Source organism: Coturnix japonica, chromosome 3 (genome assembly GCF_001577835.2).
Source record: "Coturnix japonica isolate 7356 chromosome 3, Coturnix japonica 2.1, whole genome shotgun sequence".
Taxonomy (NCBI): domain Eukaryota; kingdom Metazoa; phylum Chordata; class Aves; order Galliformes; family Phasianidae; genus Coturnix; species Coturnix japonica.
Window position 1 is genome coordinate 17,375,666 of NC_029518.1, and position 24,768 is coordinate 17,400,433.

At 38.7% G+C, this 24,768-nt stretch overlaps 1 long non-coding RNA gene across 1 annotated transcript in view; it reads left to right on the forward strand.

Annotated features, from left to right (window-relative positions):
- Positions 1-17,203, forward strand: part of LOC107311059 — a 29,263-nt gene extending 12,060 nt beyond the window's left edge. Inside the window, exons 2-5 of the long non-coding RNA XR_001553843.2 lie at positions 972-1,094; positions 6,010-6,119; positions 13,166-15,238; positions 16,110-17,203. This is a non-coding gene — a long non-coding RNA (uncharacterized LOC107311059). The remainder of the gene's footprint in view (positions 1-971; positions 1,095-6,009; positions 6,120-13,165; positions 15,239-16,109) is intronic.
- The last annotated feature ends 7,565 nt before the right edge of the window (positions 17,204-24,768 follow it).

The window sequence follows — 24,768 nt, forward strand, 5'->3', positions numbered from 1 at the left end:
TTGTATTTATTATATAATATAATCGTTAAGTTGCATTTTTAACTTTTTTTTCACTTATGTTTTTATTTTTATCTCATGCATTACTTGAAAGAGGAAAATGGTCAGAGGCTGAGTGGCTCGTTGAATCTAAAGAATCTGCTGCTTATGGGAGTGCAGGCTCTTAAGAAATTGGCAGCTATGCATAAAATAAATGAGAACATTATGTGTGCATTGATCATTAAAGTAACTAAGAGATTTAACAAATAGTTGTGCAGCTAGTAGGGAAAAATAAATAGAAGCAAGAAGATCCAAAGTGCTCCAAAGTACAACTGTGTACAGTTTTTAGTGTCTTGACAAGTGATAAATTCCGCAACAACTGACAAAATGCTGTCAGTAAAATCAGTTTTTGACCAGCTAGATGCATGGCTCCTCTGAGAAGGTTCCAGACTTGTTACTCTTCACTTTTGAGATTGAAACAAATATTTCGATAATGTATTTTTGACAAAAGAAGACACAGTATTGATCCATACCATACTTTGCATGTGAATGCAGTTCATAAATAGCAGAATTCAGATTCCTACCCACAGCTGGCATTGACTAAGGATCAATAATCATCATGTGAGTTTTAGTTTTACCTAAAGGAAATTTTCAGCCAAAGTGGCTTGGTCTCATGTTCTCTTTTATAAAAGATGCCAGGATTAATTAGTGAGTGCTAGTCTTTTCAAAAATTCTGTGGTCTTTATACATTTCCTGAAGGAGGAGGTGGAAATTTCCAGATTTCCAAATGGTTGCACTGGAACGGTCTTTCCAAGCAGTTTTGTGTCAGCTTCTGCAACAAGAGGAAAGTTTGGGGGTGCAGCATTCCAGATCTGATTCAAAAAAGTCACGTTGAAAACTTTGTAGAATAGTGCCTCATCGTGTGCTTTGTTTTTTATATTTTAGTGTGTTATGGTAATGGTGCATAAAATAGCTCTCAACTTTTGCTTTCACAGGCTTTACAATTCCCTCTTCTTGGGAAAACTATGTCATCAATGCAATTTGGACTCTCTTCTGGCAAGTAGTAGTAGCATCTAATGTTAAACTTTGAGCAGTCTCCAGCTTTGCTGATGTGTCTGGTGAGTTTTATTGTTCTCAGTTCTTTCTACTGCAATTTCCGATCTTCTCACCTTTGTCACCCTTTTGTACACAAGTCAGATATGAGTGTGACAGAAAGAAAACTATCCATACTTCAAACAAGATCATCCTGTATATCATTGCAAAGATTCAAAAGAAATTATTTAATGTTGCTTCAAATAGCATAATAGAATCATTAAGGTTGGAAAAGATCTCCAAGATCATCTCATCCAATCATCCACCTACCACCAGTATTTCCCCACTAAACCATGTCCCTTAGTTCAACATCTGAACATTTCTCAAATACCTCCAGAGGTGGAGACTGAATCATAATAGCATCATACGGTCTAATATTGTTTCAGTACTTACAAAGAATTCATCAGCTTACTCATTTGCTGGAAGGGAATATTAGCACATTTTAACAAGGACAATAACAAAAATAATCTCTCTTAAAAATGTGTTTATGGAAGAGATTTGTGGGAGGATAAAATCTGATTGGAAAGTATTTAATGTATTGTCTTAAGCAATAGAACAGATTTTGTTACTGAACAGCATTAAAAACCTACAAAGTGTTCATAGGAAATTCTTCTGGTCTTAACCAGTACAGGGTGTCATTATGGACACCAGCACTTAAGCATCAAATAATAGCATAGAATAGATGGGACATGAGAAGAGGGAAACAGAGTATAGATATACAAATGCTGACTGCCATCTGGCACAGATGTCATTTACTGCTGCTCATGAGTCAGGAACCAGTTAAATTTAACATACTTAGCAGTCTGCTTACCCTTGTGCAAGGCTAAGTAATACACTAATTATTCTTTAAAATTCCAAACTACGCAGTTCATAATTTTTTTAAAGAAAGTCTTGATAATTTTTTTGAAATTAGTATGGTTTTTACATTTATGCTGATATCCTAAATAAAAACCAAAACATAACAACAACAACAAAAAAAAACCTATTGTGCTAGTAGTGACATAGATCACAGAATCACAGAATCGTAGGGGTTTCGAAGGGACCTCCAGAGATCATCGAGTACAACCCCCCTGCCAAAGCAGGTTCCCTACACCAGGTCACACAAGTAGGCATCCAGGTGGGTCTTTAATATCTCCAGAGAAGGTGACTCCACAACCCCCCAGGCAGCCTGTTCCAGTGCTCCGTCACCCTCACCATAAGGAAGTTCTTGTGCACATTTGTGTAGAACTTCCTATGCTTCTGTTTTTGGCTGTTTCCCCTTGTCCTGTTTCCACACACTGCTGAAAATATGTAATAAGAAGTATGTATTCAGTTCCAGAGAATTGTATTTTGCATTAGGTTTTTGAGAGAAAGCCACAAGTTAGCAAGCTGACAGGATTCCTGCTGAATGTGGCTTTTTCTTTCACTGGAGAGAAAGTGGAAGTTTTCAACTTAGTTTATTTTGAAAAATGCGTATACATTCCTCTTTATTTCCCTAAGTAATATTGTTATTTTGCTAGAATATCTGTGAATAAATCTTCATATAACATTACACAGCCATACATATATTATTATATGTTTTACATTGGCTAGCACTGAAAAAATCCATAGAAGAATTGAAGAGGTTTTCTGTGTTTGCATTTTAGTTTTTGGAATAATATTTGTGTGACCAGAGCACTCAGTGATTAAGTTAAATGTCCAACATTTCCATAGAAAAGCAATACTGAACACATGAACTCCTTATGTGCTGCAAATGGATATATTGAGGTATCTTCATTGATAATTGCTGTATGCAGCAGACTGTTTCTTTTGCTCATGCATAAGGTCATTTGAATTTAAGCCATGGAAAGTATCCTAAGTGGGTGATAAAAGCTATTATTCTTATTGCAGCTGGATTGATTTTCAACCTCTTGGATTCTTAAAATTTCATGCTGTAATTGTATTATTTTTAGGACCTAAAGAAAAAGTTGTTTTGAGAAATTTGTTTTGGCAATGTAGTCCAACAAACAAAATCATGATATTTTCTTCTATAAAGAAAATGAAATGGAGTTTAATCATGAATTCTGGCCTGTAAGTGAGATGATAGGGCGGGGGGGGTGGGCAGGAAGGCAAAGAAATGGGGAGGGAGTAGGGAGTAAAAGCAAAAGGAAACACAGCAACTGTGTCAGTCCTAAAGCCTTTTTAAAACATGGTTGCTTCTAGAATTATACTGTTAGCATTAACTACTCTACTAAATGTAATTTCAGAGCAGCTTGGCTATGCTGGGACCAATAATGTTTCAGCAGATGTTAACAGTGAGGGAATTTAAAGATTACAGAGTTTCATGGGTGTAGTAAAGCTGCAGTGGGAACAGAAATATTACCGTAGCTGTTATGTTCTGAGTGCACCACATTTACTGACAAGTAATACATGAGTGATAGTGAGGACCAAGGGAAAAGAACTTTATACTTACTGGTCAGCAGCCTATAAATTCCATAAATTAAACAAAGTTTTATGTATTTTTCATTTCTTTTCAGAATGATCATCTCTAAGGGCCCCTGTTTCATCTTAATTCCACGGGCAAAGCATAGCTCTGTCTTTCAGCATTTCTTCAGGAGGGTATTTCCCCACTTGTGTGTTTCCTTTTCTTTCCTCCCAGTGCCCTCCAGCTGTAAGGCTTTCACAAGCAGTGCTTTCTCCCCAGTGATCCTTTATGGATCAAGCCACGACCATCAACTGCCCAGCAGGAAATATCACCTGCTGTAGGAGCAAAACCCTCCACTGAAAGCCTTTTACCATAGAACGGTGCCATCCATTTTGTGCACCACTTCTACCATCAGTCTCAGGGCGAGGAAGTAATCATCATGACTTATTCAGCCCACTAGAGATCTATGAATTCATGGAGAAGTTAATGTTTTAATTGACCTTCTGAAAACATTAAAACTGCAAACCTGAGAAAAGCAAGGCAAGCTAGGATAGGTCTGCTGCCCCATGTAAAAACTAACAGTGCAGTGTTAGCAGTGAATGCAGCATGGGGGATTCATGAATGTTGTACGGCTGTCACAGGAGAGGTTTGTGTCCACTGGTGGATCCAGCTTCAAAGACAGGGCATGTACTGTAGATACCGATTCTGGCTTGTGGAAAGTATCACCTGCTGTATCTGGGCTCAGTTACGTATGGATGATATAATAGTGAGTTAATGTAAAATTTTAAGTTTAGCTTGTATTTATCTGGTATTCAGATATTCATGGTCATCCTGGTCAGCAGCAATATGATTTAAAAGTTAAAGAAATGGGAACTGGGCTTTCCAAAGGACTGAAGAGAAACAAAATTTATGCTATTTGCTAACCAAGAATGAAATTCTTACAACTTAGAATAAAGGTGTCCTCCATGTTCACAGAAAGGAGAGCACAAGAAGGTTATTATTGCATTCATATTTTAAAAGTGCGTTTTCATAGACCATATAGAGCCTACTGAATTATTTTCTACTTTCAAGTTGGGCACTGAAAGAAAAAAAACAGATGAACTTCTGTCAACTTTCTCCATTGCAAAGTTTGGTACAAGGGGTCACCGATGTAAGAGCTCCCTTCCTGTGATGGTGACTGTGCAAAGCCCACTAACCAGTGCTGGTTCTACTCCAGTCTTTCCCCTAGTTGAGTAAAATGTGCTTATGGAATAAAATACAGTACCACTATGATGCTTGTTAGGAACAAAGACACCCCCCGTCTCCCCCCATATAGCAGTCTACATAGTGAAAGCCTTTTTATTTTGATGGCACTCTTTCACTGTCTATCATAAACTTAGTGAAGCAGGCTTTCTTTATCCAGCTCTCCTTTTATTGGGCACAAATCACTCCTGACAGGAAGTTTTATGCCTAAATCCGTTTACTGTCCTTGTTGGTAGTCTTTAAATTAATATTTATAAGCCGAGAGAGGACCAAAAGGATGCAGCAGTAAAATATCTAAATGCTTCAGTTTGGCTTGAACTGAATTTTCTCCTCTCAACCACTGGCATTGCTTAATTACTAGTGACCCAGGCGTATATTGTCTCTGCTGCTCCAAGCCTACAGATCACCGCCTCTGATAGTATTGTGACTGACAGGTGGAGAAGTTCAAAGCGGACTGGTTTATATGATGTTTTGGATGAACAGGTGTGGGTACAGGGAGAAGAGAGGGAAAAAGAAATGTGTCCAGAGAAGCACCTTAAGAGAAGTGACTTAAAGCTGAAACATATGATTTGGCTATGAGAAAAAATGAATAATATTTGAGGTGGCAAAAAAAACTAAATGTAGTTGCTCTAATTTTAAACACACTGGGAAACAAACCAGAGGGCATACTGAGCTCAGAAAACTCAGGCATATTCAGATCTTGAATGGATGATACATATACACACCCTCAGCAAAATGACCATTTTCATTAAATCAATATGAAGCACGGTTCTTTTGCATATCAAAAACTGTTGGGTGAGCTGAAATTAGAACAAAGCTGATTAAAAGTAAAATCTTGTTGCATTCAGTCACTTCCTCCTTTTTGTTACTATTTCATTTTCTTTTCCTTGATATCTCACTTCTGCCAAAGTTGGTGATGGGTGTGCAACAGAAGAAAAGCAAGTGTAATACAAACCTAATCATCTGTCACCACTGTAGCATGCAGTCTCATAAAAATAACAAGGCTGACTAAACCAGGAAAAAAGTACAGATAGCAAATGGTGAAGTCCTCTTAAAATATTATAGGAAAAAAAAAAAAAAAAGAAAAGAGAAAAGGAATGGAAGCCTCTAACCTGCAAATAAGTTGTGTATGTGCATCCCAACCCTGACACAGGTTAAATTTTAGCACAGCTGTCATTTTATGGTTATGTGAGAGCATCCCTCAAGAAAAGGTAGCAGATAGCCATCCACAGAAGATGCAGATCTAAAGCACTATTGTCTGTATGTAATGGGAAATCTTTTACATAAGGAGTGAAAGAGACTTTTACCTTCTCCAGGTAACAGAGAAACAGCAGAAGAGGCTGTAATGCAAACAACTGAAGATCTTTCTAATCTGTAACTCATGTCTCAGCATCTGCTGGATCTGACCATAAGGAACATGTAAAAGGTGAGTTCTGAACATCCATTTCATTTTGAGAATGAAGCCTGTCACACCCTAAATTTTTGTTCTGCAAATACTTATTTAGGGACATAAATAACATTTTTGTTTCATATATTTGCTGATTTGACTTATTAGGCTCAACCAAACTTACTTTTACATTTCTGAGTGCTGTCCTTTTGTTGACAGTATACTGATATGTCCTTATTGTTTCCCTTCCCGGGAGAGCTGTACTTCACACATGCTGCATTCACACACAACAATAGGGCGTATTTGATATGTGGGAAGAAGACTGGGAAATAAACCATTAATTCTTCAGTACCTTGAAACTGCTGTTCTTTTGTGCTCAAAAGCCTAAGCTGCCTCAGGTAGTCTTCAAACTCCTTTTTAAACAGTGTTCCTGCCAACTGAGATAGCAAATGACTATAACAAGCCTACTCACACAATTATAAAACAGGCACAATTACGTGTTCTATTAGAATGACTCAGACTTCCCCTAAATACTATTCTTCCCAAGCAAGATAAAATTATAAGACTTGTAGAATAAGCCGATCATCTGCTGAGGGCAACTAATTCCCTTATAAGTCTCTCTGCTCTTGGGTAATCAAGCATCCAAAGAGATTCATTCTGCAGCTTAAAAGGAGATAGTATTTTGACACCTGAGCCAAGTATCCCAAATCTCTAGACGCAAAGTAATGTGAAACTCTAAGAAGGACATGATGTGGTAGGATGTGTGATATTACAAAGCTGGATGTAAAAGGCAGGATGATACAGAGCAGTGGAAGTAAGAATGAGTGCTCGATCAGCCAATTAATTGTTAGCTCACTATGTCTCAGCACTCCCTCCTCATCCTTTTCATCAGGGCACGACTTAGCAGCAGTAGATAAGGATGAAAAAAAAGCAAAATGTAACTGTGTTTTTCATTAACCGTTTTTCTCGAGTTTTACTTTTGGCTCTTTCAAATACATTAAGCATGCCACAAGTACAGGGGTGTCTCTTCTCTGAGTCAGTGGGAGTGACACCTCTGTTCAAATGCATTTGTAATCAGAGCTTCATTTTTTTTTCTCAGGCCTTAGAAAAATTACAGCTTTTAGCCTCTTTCTATTTAGGTATTGTTGCCTAAAGCAGACATTGGGACTGTCTAAGTCAGAACAAGACACAGACTTATTCTGTGTGGGGCTTTATTTTTACTTCTTTATGATTGTTTAGGTGCTTGGCTTTGTTAATGGTTTTTCTTAAAGAGAAAAGCAAATACTGAAGACTAAAGCTGTTCATTAAGATTTGGACAAAGAAGGTCTAAATGCCTGTATCTTAATCTAGCTCTCCAGCAATTATGATAATAGTTTTTGTGTACTGTTTCACTTTTTCCATCATCACGAGAAAAGGCACTGTGGTTCTCTATAGTGTCCTCAGAAAGGCTGACGTACCAGCCATAAAATGATGTAGCACTTGATAACAAATCCTCCTTTTTCTGAATCTTTTCTTCTATCAGTAGTTGACTGTGGAGCTTTACCACACAAACATCACGGGAAAACTAGTAGTGTTTTTCCTGCAAGTTGGATGAAGAGTGCATGCACACACAGCCAGGCATTTGCTGAAGAAATCTGTGCCCATGGCTGAGGGATGCTTGCTAAATGGACTGTTGTGCTTTCAAAATGCACTTTCCCTAGTGCCCTGACCTGAAACAAAGCCCCATGGCAATAATTTTCCATAGCTGAGAGACCTTTAAATTGAAATGTTGGGAAGTTGCCTTTCCATTGGCTCCAGCCCATTGTTCTCAATAGCCCACTTACTTTAACTTCCAGCTGTCCTAATAGAGGCAGAATAGTCAGCTCCCTGCTTCATGCTGTGCTATCAAATGTCTCCCTGTTTCCTGGTGTGTGAGCTTTGCTCTTTTGGGGGAAAATCCTTTAGAAATCAGGTATTTCTGATACACATTTTCACACTAACGTGCTGAATGTCTTAACCAGGATGTAAATTTTCTGTTAAGCTGTTTAGGCTAGGAGGGTAACAGCTGTGTCTTGGTTTTGTGCTGGGATTCCTGGATGCTGACCCTAGCATTGCAGGGAGCTCATAAAAGGCTATTTTCTTGAACTTTGGCACTCTTCTCAGCTTCTCTAGGTTGTTTGTTATCTTGCCATGGTGCTTTTCATTCCCTGCTTTTCTACCCTCTCTCAGGAGCTGGATAGAAACATCTTTTGGACTGAATGAGGTCCATTTCTCTCTCTCCTCCACTTGCCTTTCTTCATTGTTTTCCTTCAGATCCTTAATGCCCCCTCCACTCCACCCACCATTTCACTGGTTAATTTTTTGGTGTGTAGAGGACAGGGGAGCCAGAACAGAGGGCTTACTTATTCTTAGGACTAGAGATATGACAATGTAGTATTTGTTACCACTGTTTTGTGTGCCCTGCCTGAACTACATGGGATTTCCTCCAGGGCAGGGAGTTCTTCAGAGAGGGGATGGGATTTAGGAGCTCAGATGCCTTGAAGTCTGATCCTTCTTCCTCTATCCATGAATGATAAAGATGAAATCTTATGGTACTTCACATAGCAAGGTCTCCATACCAAGATTGATGTTTTCTTCAGAGTCTGAAGGAATTACAGCCATCTGTGTCTGGCCAGAGTTATTAAGCACTGAGTAACCAGAAAGTTAAAAATAAAAGGAAAAGGAAGGATTCTTCAGGCCTCAAGGATTTGGATGTCCGCAGCCAACCTGTTCTCTAACCAAACTCCTTGGAGGGCTAAAACTGTAAGAAGCTTTGAGCTACTACATGAGACTTCTGTGCTGCCACATCAACAGCTGTAAATCTTCTCTTGAGCTCTTCTTGCTTACCCTGTAGGGGAAGCAAAATTCTGCCTGGATGATGCAGTAGCATTTGGCAGCAGAACTCTGGCAAGCAGACTTCCAGATGTTTGATGAGAATGACAGCCTCAGAGTGGGAGTGCTTGAGTGTGTGCATGCATGCCACTCTTTAAAATTCAAGGCTAGCTTGCAGCATTATCAGGGAGTGAAAATGTCAAAAGAAGACAGTGTTCATAGCAGGCATCACATTTCAGGCCGTAGGAGAAAAAATCAAGGAAAGACAATGCCAAAACTATTCAAAAATACAGAAAGGGGGACCCCAAGTAGACCAAACAAGTCTGGGTGATGTAGAAATGACTGCTACCCCCAGCCCAAGCCCATTAATCAGTGCACATCTGGTCTCATTGGGTGGTATTCCAGATCTCTGTGCCCCACCACATTTACTTTCTTCTGCACAACCCCCCATCCAGTTGCCCTACATTCAGAATTATGGGCTCTACTGTCTGGCTGTTGCTGCTGACCTTCTCCTGGCGTCTTCACAGATGCCCTTCACTGCTGTGCCATTCCTGCAATCCTTACTCATGCTTCTGTGCTTTTTGCTGTCTGCACATCCCAATTTTCCTTTGTCTCTGAAGTTGTGTGTCTTCCTTCTATCCAGCAACTCCAAAGTCTGTGCCTCTCACCTGCCATTGCACAGCACGTGGCTTGTGCTGTATTGTTTTCTCTAACCCTTTGCTATATGCTCTACAAAAAGTGCATGTAAAATGATATGTTAACTTGATATTTTTTTCTTGTCCCCATTATCTGTAATGTTACATTAAATTTCTGTGATTTACTACAAATTTGAGTGGAAAAATACATTTTCCTCAAGTTTGAGAACTAATTGAGTTACATTACTCAGCTGTTGTCATTTCCATATTGTTTTCTTTTATTCTGATGAAAGCATTATGTGAACTGCTTTTTTGTGTGTGTAGTTACAGTATGTAAGCTGCTTTTGGCTGTGTGAAAATACTTCTGTGCTCCAGTTTAGATGGTTCTCCCTTCTACAGAATTCCCACTTTCCAAAATACATTGTGCATGTTTCTCATTGTACTGGAGATCTTTGTATTTTCACTGTAAGCTTTGCTGTCTACACAGAACTTTGCGCGCACAAATTTATTAGTCCTTATTTCTTCCACTTAAATGTAAGCCTCCTGTAATCTGACCTTGATGTCCCTTTGCAAAGTGGAGACTCCTGGATTGGTGTTGTTTAAGAGAGGTTTGTTTTCTTTCTCAGCTGGATCCTACAGTACTGGGCAGGATATCAAAGGGTCATGGTGGCTGAGCACACTAACTGTGCCTTCCTGCCCCTGTGAGCCATGCTGAAAAACAGGTTTTGACAAAGTACTTGTACACTGTTCTGATAATCACAGCTCTTTTTGTAAAGTAGTTATACAGCTCAGCTGAAGGTAAGGAAGCTTATTGCTCAGTCATCTGCTTTTATTCCAAAGCTGCTGTCGTCTTCCCTAAATAAACAGAAGGGACCAATACTTTCTCTGGTGTAACACCACTGACCTCTCTGAAATTACACCAGGGATGAATTTGATCAGATTTGTCGTCAAATCCATTTTGTACCAGCAGGAGCACAGACGAACAAGGCAAGCCATCCCGCAAGTCCAATCCAGGGCTCTTCAGTTGCCCCCACTGTTACCCCAGGCTCCTTCCTCACCTTAGGCAGAAGGGAATGATAAGGTCCAACTTGTCAGGACTTATTACTTATTCACGAAGCTATCACACCTTTGACACGTCTGTCAGTTTTTATACAAAAAACGAATGAGCAAGGATGCTGAAGTTTCCTTTCAGCACACTGGAGGGCAGTCCTTTTTACCACACCCTTAAGGCTTTCATGTCAGGGCTTAGTTGCAATGACAGAGCAGTGTGAGAGAGCTATCATTTTATCTGGCCATAATGTGCTTTCCTCTGGACAGCTTATACTTGCCCCCTGGTATTTCAGAGAATTAGGCTTTCATCCTTTACATAAATAAATAAATAAAATGCAGGATGTACTGCTTATAAATATATAACATCAAACACCCAATTTGTGTTAGATTTATGGATTACACGAAAATATTCCCTTTTTTTTCCCCCAACATTTCCTGAAATAAATTCAGCACGTTGCCTCATTGTACTTTTGCAAAAGCAAACAGCAAAATATTTGCAAAGATACAAAAATCAAGAAAAGCAACACACTGAATAGGGTAGCATATTTTCTGATGTTTGTGGTCAAATCTGTAATTTTAAATGAGACAAGTAATATCGCAAAATTCAGATTAATTCTTAAACCATTGGGGATCTTAGAAAATATCATGTTCAATAGTGTAACATAGCTAACAGTTACAAAGTGCAAAGGATATGCATAAGCATGGATGATTTATGAAAATTCTGTGTGTATACAGATTGTATTTATTTCCACATTTGGGCTTTGGCTGCATTTAAAATTAAAAGAAAGGCTGCTTATTCATTTTACATGAGCTTTTTTGGCTGTCTCATTGGAGGCCAAGTCCCAAGCAATTTGTTGCATCCTTTTATAAAAACAGCCGTTATATAAACTGAACTTAAAACTGGTTCTAAGTTTACACTACTTCAGTAATTCAATTTTCACAGTTCTATTTTCTAAAAATCGCCATAACTAGGTATAATGTTTTCTAATGCTTTAAGTCATTAATATCTCTGTGAGGATGAGGAGGAAAAGAATGAATGTAAGATGAAGTAATTTAGTGCCACCATGTATACAGCTGTGGTTTCAGCTTTTCTTCAAAATCTGTAATGCATTAAAATCCTGAACTTAATAGAGTAAGCTTCCGTGATATATTCCCATTCTGGCAGTGAGTTTGTCAGCCCTTTGTGCACACATTTGACTTATCTATGTTGCAGTTCTCAAGAGTTTTGGAGACTTCTTTTTTTTAAAAGCAGTAGATGCCTCAAGAGGGTAAGATATTAGGTAATAGTACTTTCCCTTTGCTTTAAATTGTTTCAGGAAGGAAATGCCTATAGATAGTTATTAGAGAGTTTGGAGTCATGTTTTATAAAGACGTAGGCCTATTCAACTGAGTAGTTCTCAAGGTTGGGTATTTGCATGTGTGTATTTAAAATTAATCAGATTTTAATTTGATGATATCAGACAGAAATGGCAGAACAGAAATCTTGTATACTTTACTCTTTGTGGAAGGATGGATGAACAGATAGAGATAGAGGAGCATGATGAAGAAGAGACACCCAGCAAGAACCCTGCCTAACGACAGGAGCACAGAATGAGTTCATGCATTATTAACCATAAAGAATCCACACAATATGTATATCTATATTTCTGAGAGTGTGAGAGATGGACCATATGTGTCCCACCCGTGGGAAAAGCCTCAACTGTAGTTCACAATTAATTATGAGACACAAAGCAGTAGGAAATGGAGCATCATTAGTTCTGTTCTTGCAGAACTACTTATTTATGTTTTTATTTTCCTCCCACTGTGCTTCAGAACATAGATAATGTGACACATGAATGTGCCTCAGGACTTCTTTACAGAGTTATTTTGCAACCACTTTTCAATCTGTGATAAAAAAGAATGAGCACGTATGTTAAACAACATCAATCAAGTAGTTATTCTTTCTTGTAAACCTATTACTCTCCTAGTCCATACCATCTCTTTAGTAGTAGTAGCAGTAATAATAATTTTAAAACCCATAGACTCTCCTGGGTGGTGTGAGAGGATCTCAAGTTGTTCTGAATCTTAAAGCTGGTAAAAGCTGATTCAGAAATGATAAAGTGGATTGAGCCTCCAGACAACATTTCTCAGTGTTTTTTGTGTTTCTTTGTAGGACTGCTTAAACATGATTCTTGTCTTTGATAGCAATGAAACTCAACTGCTTTTCTGGCACTCAGTGAGGTGCGTGTAGATATGGAGAGGAGAAAGGGCGGTGACTGCAATAAGAACATCATCGAATGAGCCTGAAATGTCATATGAACCAGCCTCTTTTCCTGCTTTGTATTCTACCTTCATTCTCAACTCACTGGGAAGAAGAATGAAGTACACAGACAATAACAAAATGACCACAGAATGATTAGATCATCAAAACTAGTGTCATATATTCTGTGTCCTAATTTCTTAAAGTTTGTTGATCTGGATCATTTCCTTCCTCCAAGAATCCTAACTGTAGTTAAGTTTAATAATCATCAAACAACCAATGCTTTATTTTCTCCTGTGCTTTTGTTGCAGATTTTCTTCCTGCTCTGTTGGTTTTCCCATTCTTTCACAACTCAGTTCATGTATTTCTGTGATGGATTCAGAGCTCAGTATTGACTGCAAACCTGACCTGGCTCCCGCTGAAGACAGTGGCAGGACTCCCATTGACTTTGACGGCAGATGGATCTGAAGTGGAATGTGAATGAGCAGATATGTTCTGGATGTTTAAGACATTTATTGACTCTCAGACTTCAGTTCTGCCCAAAGCAGAATGAAGTTAAACAATTGTGGGTTAATGATTTTTATTTTGACATGAGGACAGTGATGGGGGGGTAAAAGAGAAGCGCTCCTCCTAATTATACTATTGACATAACAGGTTATAGAAGTGCGCAATGAGGCCCTGCTACAGCAAAGCATCTAAGCGCAGGCTTAAAATTAAGCATTTATTTAAGGGTTTTGCTGAATAAGGATGAGATCATTCACATACTTAAAGTTAAATGCATGCTTAAGTGCTTTGCTGAATCTGGGCCCAGATACATAAACCATTAAACAGTCACTTTAAGAAAACGGTGGAAAGCTGTTATACAAATTCTAGACCTTTTAAGTCATACCTCCTACATTTCCCACTCTCTCTCTTATTAGCTCAAGGAGGAGGTTTTTAAAGCTCCAGTTCACCAAAAATTATAATGTTCATTGCTACTCAATTGTAATTCAAATTGCTCCACACAGCCCCAAGCATGTGTTCAAACATATAATCAAGCAAACAGGAGACTTGAATCTTGCCAGTTGGAATACTGTCGGTCGCAGATGCCACTTTTTTTTTTCCTTTTTTTTTTTTTTTTTTTTTCAAGCACAAATGAATCTAGGGAGGAAGGTTGATATAAGCTGGCTTTTGCTGTCCATTTTTGGCGCTCTGTTCCTGTGGTTCGGGTTATTTGGGTACATGTTGCTTTGTGTCTGTTAGGGCTCTATTTATTTTTTTTTTCCTTTCTCTACTGTGGTCAGAGGAGTAGTACTCATCACCTGGAGTGAAGGCTGACAGGAATGAACATAGGCAGGAAGCAGCGTGACACACACATTGTCATGCATGACTGACCAGCAGCCATCAACAGCAATTAAACATTGAGAGCACTGGATCTTTTTGGACAGGTTCAAGTTTCCTGGCACTGCTGTGATTAGATGTTTTGCGCTGTTTCCCTGTAGTCAGTATGTGACACATTTCCTTTTGCTTGCTCTTTTCTAATGTTTATTTTTGCACTGTCCTGGTGTTAGCATCTTCTCATAGCAAATGAATCACTTAGAAAGAGATCATTTTCAAGGAGAATTGTAAGGAAGGTTAAAGATAAAATGGATATAAAAAATAACACTTTTTTTTAAACAAGAAATACCCCTCTTTCTGTTGAACGTCATAGTGTTTAAATGTTTTTTGAGTAAGCACAGTTGTCCATGAGTTTCAATGGGAGAAATATCTGTGAATGGCAGAAGCCATTGAAGAATAACAGAGCCCTTTGGTTCTACCCAAGTGGCTGTAATTTTACTGTAATTTGAGGTGACAAAAAAAAAAAAAAAAAAAAAAAAGCCCTTAAAGGCAACACTGAAGTGAAGAGCGGCTGCAGTTACAGTGGGCTGTCACTTGCTTGCCCTCATTTCAGGGCTGAGATCCAAAGCATCCCCACTGCCCAGCATTTAACTGAGGCCCAGACTTCCCAGGCCAGGTCCATGGCTTGGCACAACATCCTGCACAGAGCAACTCTGCACCGTAGCACCAGAGGTTGCAGCAAAAGGCCTTTTGGCACACAACTCGATCTCATGTCTAATTGAATAGTCACAGGGTGTGTGGCCAGAAAGTCTTGTCAGAGCTCAGTTCTAACCCCATCTATTGTCAGCTTCTCCCCTCCCCCAGATTGAGTCCAAAATCTCTTATGTGATTAATTAATTGCCTCTGTTAATTTGTGACCTTCCAGACTCTACAAGGACCCAGAAAGTGCACTAATAAATTGCTTGATTTCTATGTAGGAAACTTTCATACCTACATCTTTTCCATCTTTCACCTTGCATGTGCATGACATGGCCCCAAACGTGGTTTCAACTGAAGGAAACAAAGAGGTAATCAAAACTAACCCGATTTCATCATTCTACAAGGAGTAACTTGAGAGGGCAGTGTAATTTTAAATCAGTTGTGCTCTGCTGTGCAACAACCAGTCCAGCCACAGGGGCCAGTGAACGCATTAGACTTTCTCCTGAACTGTTAATTCCCTCTTGCACAGTTAATGAGAGTTGCTCCAGTCTTGCATCTGTTTCACCTTTATGTTCTTGCAATAGCATTTAGAGGCCAGAGCAACCTGGGGGCCTTGATAGCACTGACTTCTGCTGATAAAATAACTCTTTACGAGTTTTTTCGATCAGATATATGGCTGAGATCATGGGGTAGAAGTAAGAACTGCTATAAGTTTTTTTTCTGAATTTGTAATTCTCAATGGTCATTCTAGATTGCCCTGTTATAATAATTCTGCTATTTTGTGAGCCATAGCATTGATAACACTAAATAGGCCTCAGAAAAGCCATGTGAAGCAGAAAATGTAATTATTATTTTTGTAATGCAGATACAGAAACAGGCACAAAAAAAGATGGGACTTGCCTGAGGTCATAAATTAAATCAGAGATGTAAATATATCAGAACCTCAGCCACATCTCTCGTCAGTGTGGTGTGGGTGTATGCAGGAAAAGGTGGCTTACTTGATTCTATCTTTTTGAAATTATTCAAATTCTTTCTGTCTTTCTCCTTGTAGTTGACCACTTTATCCTAATGTGTCATCAAATGTACCTCTACAGATATTAAAGAAGAGCATCAGATGATTTTGAAAAGGAAAATAATAATAATAATAATAATAATAATAATAATAATAATAATAATAATAATAATAATAATAATAAAATTTTTTAAAAATTGATGCTTGAATTTCTGTTACCAAAGCAGATGAGAAATAAACAGACCAAGCATCTCAGCCTGGAACGTCATCTTCATCTGTGAGTCCGAATTTGGACCTGCTGCTGATGAGTTGGAAAAGCAATTGTGGCATGAACAATGAGTCTTTGGGTTGACAGCCTACGGGAGCTATTCGGCAGCTTCACAGACAGGCTTCCCAATGTAAATGAAGATGAGAAAGTGCATGAAAAATCGATCATGCACTAGAGACAACACTTACTTCATTAACTACCTTCAGCACTAACCTCTTGAACACTGTTAGTAAACCTATTATGTCACAGCTGAGATGCATTTGAAGATTTTGCTCTGAGAATTTAAACAAAGCTATATAAGAACACAAACCAGATTAAGAAGTATTACCATATAGAGCAACTGCTAGTTGTTGACGTCAGTAAAATATTGTCTGTTATGATACTTATTAGGGAATGTGATAACAATGATTAAAATTTCCTAATACCGTGATAAAATTTTTAGCTGTTGCTTGGAAAGAAAAAAAGAAAAAAAAATAAAGAAAAAAAAAAAAAAAGAGTATTCTGCAGTGTATGGAATGCAAATATTTCTGAGAAATGCTGTCATGTGATGGGGATACTAACAAGACCTTCTTAGTAAGAGCTGATGATCTGGTTTTGGAATCCACTCAGGTAAGTGATGTAAAATACATACCTATATATATAGCCATACAAGGGCTTCTCCAAGAGTAATGCCTCCTATTTCAGTGTGTTGACCCACTATGTCGGAGGCAGATATTGATGGTATGACAGTAGAGTTTGAAACTTCCCACCAGTATCCCATTACATGTTGTTCTTGTGTGGCAGATGGCAGCAGAGGGACAGCATGTGACATTCAAGTGCATACGAAGCAAAGGAGTGTCACTGAATTCCTCCATGTGGAAATCACTGCACCCACGGACATTCACCAATGCTTGCTGTGAATGTCTGTGGAGACCAAGCAGTGGATATGAACACAGTGAGTTGGTGAGTGGTGCGCTTCAGCAGTGGCAACAGCAACAGTGGGTCATCTCTACTGACGTAGATTCTTATGAATATAGCACGTAGGATCTTGTTCATTGCTGGTGAAAATGCAGTTAATAGTGGGGTCACTGTGTTGAAAAATAGTGCTTTGTAGCTGAGATTTTGCTCTATCAATAGTTGTGTTGTGCTTTTTGTATCTGTTGTGGTTTCCATAGAAATAAATAGAAGGCATTACTTTCAGAGTGGCCTATTTTAATTTAATACAGGGACTGAGATTTTATGGCATTTAAATGGAGTTAAGTGATCTAAATTCTTTTTAAGTGGAGCTGAAGCTTTATTACTTATGGAATTCTGATAGTACAGACTGGGTTTTGATATTTGTTCTATCTCCCAAACAGCTTTTTCCTTTATTCTGCATTCTGTTTTATGATGATAACTCTAAACAAGGTAATAGGGACCAGTCCTATTTAACATTTTTGTTGATGACATGGACAGTGAGATTGAGTGCACCCTCAGCAAATTTGCTGATGACACCACTTCACCATGGTCTGATGAGGCCCTGGCACAGCTGCCCAGAGAAGCTGTGGTGCCCCATCCTTGGAGGCACTCAAGGCCAGGTTGGATGGGGCCCTGGGAAGCGACAGTTTGGGGGTAGACAGCTCTTTCTACAGTAGGGCTGTTGGAGCTTAATGATCTCTAAGGTTCCTTCCAACCTAAGGAATTACATGATTCTAGAAATTGTAAAGAAGCGTTGTTATTGCTTAGAAATGTGTTTGCAAAGCAGTGTTTTATGTGGATAGAAAGATTTTTGCAAATTAAATTTTGGAAATAGAAGAATTCCATATTCAGTTCTATCTAGACAATGTTTGCACTCTTAGAGCATGTTCTTGAATAGTAGACTTTAAAAACTGTAACAGCAGTATTATTTTTCTACTTAAACAAAACTGCTAGCTCATGAATTTGGCTCAGAATGTGTAAGACTTAACAATATGATTGCTATGGTTCACAAAGGTAGGAAGCTTAGAGGAGTGTTCCAGCATACGGTACAATGTTACAATAACTGAGGCATTTTCTGATGTATTTGGGATTACAAATTTAAATGTAATTTTGACTTTGTAATTTTGAGAAGGAAGGAGAAAGCATGCCCCACCTGACTGCATCAGCAGAGAGGATTTGGACAAACAGAGCATAAAGTTCTTAAGCAGCATGCTGGCTGGGTAGACTGGTAATGACTTGAGTCTAGTAACAAATCCTCTGAGACCTTTAACAGCCTTAAATTTTCAGGATGCACATCATGGAAAAGGCAGCACTTTGGGCTCTACAGTATCCCACAGAACCGGGTGAAAAGAAGGCTGAATGTCTGCTGCTGTTGCTATCAGGTAATTTGTTACCTACGGGTACAGAGAATCCTTGTTCGTTGCTCACAAAGCAGTATGTCTTGGATTGCAGATTGAGCAGGATGAGCTTTCCAGACAGTTTTAACTTGGTATATCTGTTTAAACATCAATAGGCTGATTTCTGATTTTAGTATCTGGAAGGAATGAATCTAAAAGATTTAATCAAAATGATATCAAACACCGTCCTTCTCTCATATCAAACCCTCTTTCCTTAAAAACAACCCACAAGTGTTCTGTGTTCTGAAAAGTTGAGTGGTTATTGAGATATGAAGAAGAAATGATGCTCTGAACAATCTGAGCAAGAGATTCCCACAGCACCTCAAATGTGTTAGAGGATGCCCAAGTTTCATTATTCCTTCTTCTCTTTGCTTCTTGCATGTTTAAAGTTCAGTGATGGATCCAATCCAAAATGCTTTTATCTGTTTCTGATCACTCACATCCAGTAGCTAAAACTCATTAACAGTCATAACCTTCAAAACTCAAGGTTCAGGTTGTACCTGCAAAGCAGCTGGATGCAAGATGGGCTTAGAGAGGGCAGGAAGACTAGTGCTCTGTTACAGATCATAGCATTGGACAGGGATTTACTGATGTCAGAGAAAGCATGTGAGAGAAAGTACTGTATCCAGACATATTCAAGTCCTGCAACTTCATCCTGTCCTTTGCAGCATTCTTTGAGTAGGTGTTATAATGGGATGGCAATAGAATTTTCAGGGGAACCTTCCTGATGCCTTCTTCTCTCTCTTATGATCACTCTGTAGCTGTGGTTTTCTTGAATAATAAAGAAAATCAGTTACAAGTTCTAGAAAATAAATACTTTATACCCTTCCAGAATTAGCAATTGCTAAATTTAAAGAAAGCAAATAGGATTAAAGAATGCAATAGGTAATTCCTTTGCAGTTTTAATTCTGTCTTTATTTCACCCTGAAAATACTAAACCGGCTTGACAACATGAAACAAGGAATGCAGTACACACAGGAAGAAAAAGATAGCTGCTGACCAAGAGGATATAAAAATGTTGAACTTATACAACAGTTAGTGACCACCAAGTTAGCAGTGCTTCACCCACGTCTCCCACTCTCCAATATCCTCCATGCACTCCTTGTTGCCAACAGCGACCACTTTTCTTATCCATACTTCTGCTATTACTGGGTGTGTTAGAGCCTGCTGCAAGCCTTGAGAACACAGATAAGATTATTTTCCTTCTCCCCTTGCACAATGCACATAACTGAATACAGCAGTGGAGTAGTGGAGATTGACTAAGATCTCTTTTAGCTCCGAGGCCCTTCCTTTCAGAGTGTGTACTGTTACTACCTAGTTTAATTAAAATCTGTGCCAATCAGAGCAGCTGCCTATAACATAGAGAAGGTTAGCTGAGCATTCAAGAAGATAAATGAGGCAAGGGGTTGCCAGGGGGATGATGGTATGTCAGATGTGCAGTGGCTGAAGCATACATACATATCCCTATTAACTATACTCCTCCTAAATCTGGGGACAGAGTTAAGACTAAGACAGGGATGGTGCTTTCTTAAACTTTATGTTTTTGGGCTTTTAAAAGTGTGAATACAGATGTACTGGATGTTCTAAAAGGGTATGCAAGGCCATCTGTTGATTTAACCCTATACAAATATAGCTAATAGAAATGATTAAGCATTTGACAAAGGTTCTAAGAATATGAATTATGTTGCCTTCTCTAGGAAAAGAAGTGCTGTAAAAGTTGGTACTAAAATAAACTGGAAGCATGTGAGCAATGTACCGTATTCCAGTTTAGTACTCTTCTCAAACTTTTATAACTTTCAATTTTGGTTTTGGATTTTCCAATTATTTATTTGTTTAATTTTTTAGGAAAACAAGCCACTCTTTCCTCCTAATGACAGCATTACAAACTCTAATTGTTAGGCATTATTCTAGCTTTGACAGTGACATGAAACTGGTACTACAAAATGTAGATCTCATGCAACTTTGCATTGCACTAGCACACCCTTTGGGATTAGTATTTACCTACATACTAATTATTCTGCATTTATACTGGAGCTATTTAAATGCCTTAGCTTCCTGATGTTTTATTTGCCCAAGTACATTGCAATGATTGTATAGGGAAGAAAGCTTCTTTATCCAGATTTGAATAAGGAAAAGTTAGCAGCGGTCTTTAAAGCATTCAACGAAATAGTTTACAATTCTGTAGTGGAAATTAGCTCCCTCATCCCCCTTCCCAAGCCCCCCCACTTTTTTTTTTCCAGAGACCTGAAGTGCTCAGAAAGCAAGTAATCTCAGATTTACTTACAAAATTATTTGCATTCTAATTTACATTTCCTTAACATTGTGCTGGTCAACATTAGGATAAAAGTCTCCATATAATTCTGAAGTTTATTCTAAAGTGATGAAGGAAATTAACTCCTGCTTACACTTTTGCATCCATAGAAAAGTTCCACTGGCAATAACTTATCTAAGTTTATGTTGTTTTTTTTTAAGAAATATATTTCTAACTCACACTCAGCTGTTATTGCAGAGCAGAAGGTACTTGGTCTTGGAAGATGAAGCGCAGAGGGTGAGTCATGGTATTACAGTGTTTATCTCTACTATTGATTTTCAGTATAGTCACTTTGCTTCAGAAAAGGCTGACCACTTCTGTAATTGGATGAGCAACCCAGGCCTCTGAGGAGAGGGAGGATGTACACTGAGTTGCTCACACGGAGATGGGCACAAAAAGACATTTGTTCTTTTACAGCAAACTTGCAGTTTGAGTGAGAGAGTGCTGCTTATATGAAAGCTAGAAAGAGTAAGCCATTATGTCCCTGAACAAAATAAAAGGTAGCAGCATACCTTCTTTGATTCCCTTATCTTCTAGCTGCACAGGGCAATCTGAAGAGCAGAGAAGACCTGGAGACTGAGTCCAGCTCCCAGCTGAAGCAGGTTCCCTACAGTTGGTTACACTGGACACACTGGAATTATCTAGGTGGGTTTTGAACTTCTCCAGAGAAGGAGAGTCTGCAACCTCTCTGGGCAGCCTGTCCTGGTGCTCTGTCATCCTCATAGTAAAGAAATTCTGTTACGTATTTGTATGAAACTTCCTATTTTCCATTTTTTGTCCATTGTCCCTTTTTTTCTCACTGCACATCACTGAACAGAGCTTGACCCCAAGCATTTGACTCCCTCTCTACTGATGAAGATTGTTCTGAACATAGCATGTAAGCTCTTCTGCATTGCTGGTGAAAATGCATAGTTAATAGGGGTGACTGTGTTGAATAGTGCTTTGTATCTGAGATTTTGCTCTATCCTCTATCAAGCAGTGTTATTGTGCTCTTTGTACCTATTCTAGTTTCCATGGAAATAAATAGGAGGCATTACTTTCAGAGCAACCTACATACTTAAAATTTAATGATGCATGTACATTTGCAGTGGACTCATTTGGGGTGCATGCCTGCATACGTTGCAGATAATTAAGTCATCAAAAGTTGCTTGGCATTACTGGATAACTAAATAGCTACTTGTGAAGAAGTTAAAATAGCCTGGGGCAGCCTTATTTTATGCATCTGAGTTATCCCTAACTTAATTCTGCATTCATGAACTGTTTCTATTTGTATCTGGAAGATGAAGCTTCCAAATTTGTACTCTTTCTTCAGCCTCTTTGGAAAATTTCCCCATTTCTTTTTTCAATAATAATTAGAAGAAGAAGTTACTCTCAATATGCAGAGGCAGGAGAGGTTTCTGAACACATAAATACAAAAAGTCTCTCAAAGGCCAGGTCACTTTTCGTTCTGTCTTATACCATAAGCATTTTTTAAATGAATAATTATTAAAATACAGTATCTCCTCTTGCAGAGTAACTCAGTTGTTTAATTCACTAATGTATCCACTTGATGTCACTGTCACTGCCCAGTAGAAATGTAAATGTCAAAGGGCTTTCTGGTCATAAATACTTTGCACCAATAAGTGACTGAGCAGCACCGTCAGTGGCCTTTTGGACTCTTCAAGGTAGTTTTATCTCTGTGATGGTCCATTCTGTTGAGGTGGACACTTCTGCTTCCTCAAGCTCCTTATTCATGTCCTGCATTTCCCCAGGAGACAGTCCATTTTCAAAGCTGAATTTTCCTGAATAGAAACAGTATCATATTCTATGCGTTCTCTCATTAGCAGAGAAAAAACTTGTTGCATTTTTCGTACTCATTTTTTCTTAAGGATAGCGTGAATTGTTAAGAAATAAGTGAAAGGCATTTCTTTAGTGAAATAGTACATGATCTCTTGGTACTCCTCTTATTATTAGTTGTTTCAATTTTAGGATGAAACATCTATATTCTGCAGTTTCCTTTTGTTCCTCACTGGAACAAGCAACTGAAATACCTCTTTCTCCTCCCACCCTCTCCCACTATCTTATTCAAATCTTCATGAAAGAAAGATATGTTACTTATCAATTCTCCCTTCATTATTTTTGCATCCCTCTCTCCTAGACACAAAGGATTCATGGTGTGACTGAGAGTCACTTAACTACTTTAAGCTGGGATTTAGGCAATTGTCCACAGTGAAACACTGTTATTTTATGTGAACTATTCCTTGCCAAAGCCCACTGGCCTGGATCAAGTGCCGTGGGGACAGCTGTATCCTGCTTTAACAGGCCTTGATCCTTTTGCTGTTGTTTTCTTGCTGTCTGGGTTATAAACATTTTCTGTCAGTCTACAGCTCTCTCTTCTGTGCCAGGGTAAAGATCTGATCGGACAAAGCAGTGCAATATGCTCTTCTGTGCTCCTTGCTCTGGGTGTTAGTGTCTCAGCGGTGCTCCTGCCTCTTTTCTCATGCCGCTTTTCTAGAGCCCTTCGAAGGGTTGGAAAGCTGAAAAACTGGCATGTGGAACTGCATATTTATGCATTAGACTTCATTATTTGTATGCACATAGGTATTATTGTGGGAGCTGGAAAAGAAGATTGTAAGGGTTTCATGGAAATATGCACCAAGAGCCAAATCCTCATTAAAAATTGCTTAGAGTTCAGGCCAAGAGAGAATTGCAGGCACGAAGATTATTTGTGTACACTGCACTTTCAGAGGGTTACTGTGATTCATGTTCTTTTCTACATCTCAGACGGTCAAGCTTCATTCTAAGAGGAATAGCCAAGATTTTCCTCTATGGAGCTAGAGCAGCTTTATACAGCCCCAGAAGACCAAAACGACCTTAAAACTGGTACAGCAGGGAACAAGAGGATTATGTTGTTCTGAGAGATGGCATTCTCAAAATCATCACCTTTTGTTGCCGTCAAAATAGGATGCATGGCTATGGTGTCCCTTACCCCACATCACCCCTAGCTCTTGTACTCCTGCCCCCTGGGCTGTTGGTAGCCGGTGCTATTTAGAGCTGTCCTTATGCTTGGACTGCAGAGGTCCTGTTTGGCATGCAGCCATCCCAGACTCTGAAGATATCAGAGGCCAATATTTCTGCCCTGACCTGTGAGCTCTGGCCACAGAAAATGAGCAAGATCAAAGGTTTTGCCTTTTCCCTTTTCCAGGCTTTGAGGTTAAATTCCTTCCTGTGCAAGGGCTCCCTTCAGTATAATCCTAGGAGCCATTCTGAAGGTCTTTTATTCCATTCTCTTGATAACAGTAATTACTAAGTTGTGCTAAACTGTAATTTTGGAATAGGCCATTATTGGATGTTTGTAGCACTGCACTATTATTCCCAAAACTTTCTCTTAAATGCATGTAGTTTGGATAGAAGAAGGAGTCACATTAATGAGGCTCCAGTCTGGGATACCTAAGTGAATGTTCTTTTTTTTTTCTCCCCTACAAAATGTTAATTCTTTACGAGGTACTTGTGGACCTATTAGCATCCATTTGCACTAAGCAAGCAAGCAGCACAAGGAGGCTGGAACTGTGGAGTGTATCTGATTCCTTGCCATAAAAAAGGAAGCAGATGTACCACTGTCCTCATAGCAATCTGCCTCACTATCATATCATCTAGCAGCAGCTGCAAGGATGGAAATTTTCCATGTTTCACTCTATTCCTCAATGAAGTGTGAACTTGCACACCCTGCTAAGGCTGTTAAAATGTTGCTAAAGATAAGCTTTGTTTTTCTCTGTTACAACAACAAAAATATTTTTCATAGAAATAAATATTCTGAACAAGAGAACAAAAATTTACAACATTCAGCATTTCGAATGCAGTAAGAAACTCAAAGAATTAAGATTTCAATGGTGGAATTTATTTCCTCTGCATTTTATATTTTTTAGTGAATGTTTTGTGATCCTTACAATGCTTATACAGATATATGTGTAGTTTCATTCTCTTCACAGGCGCAT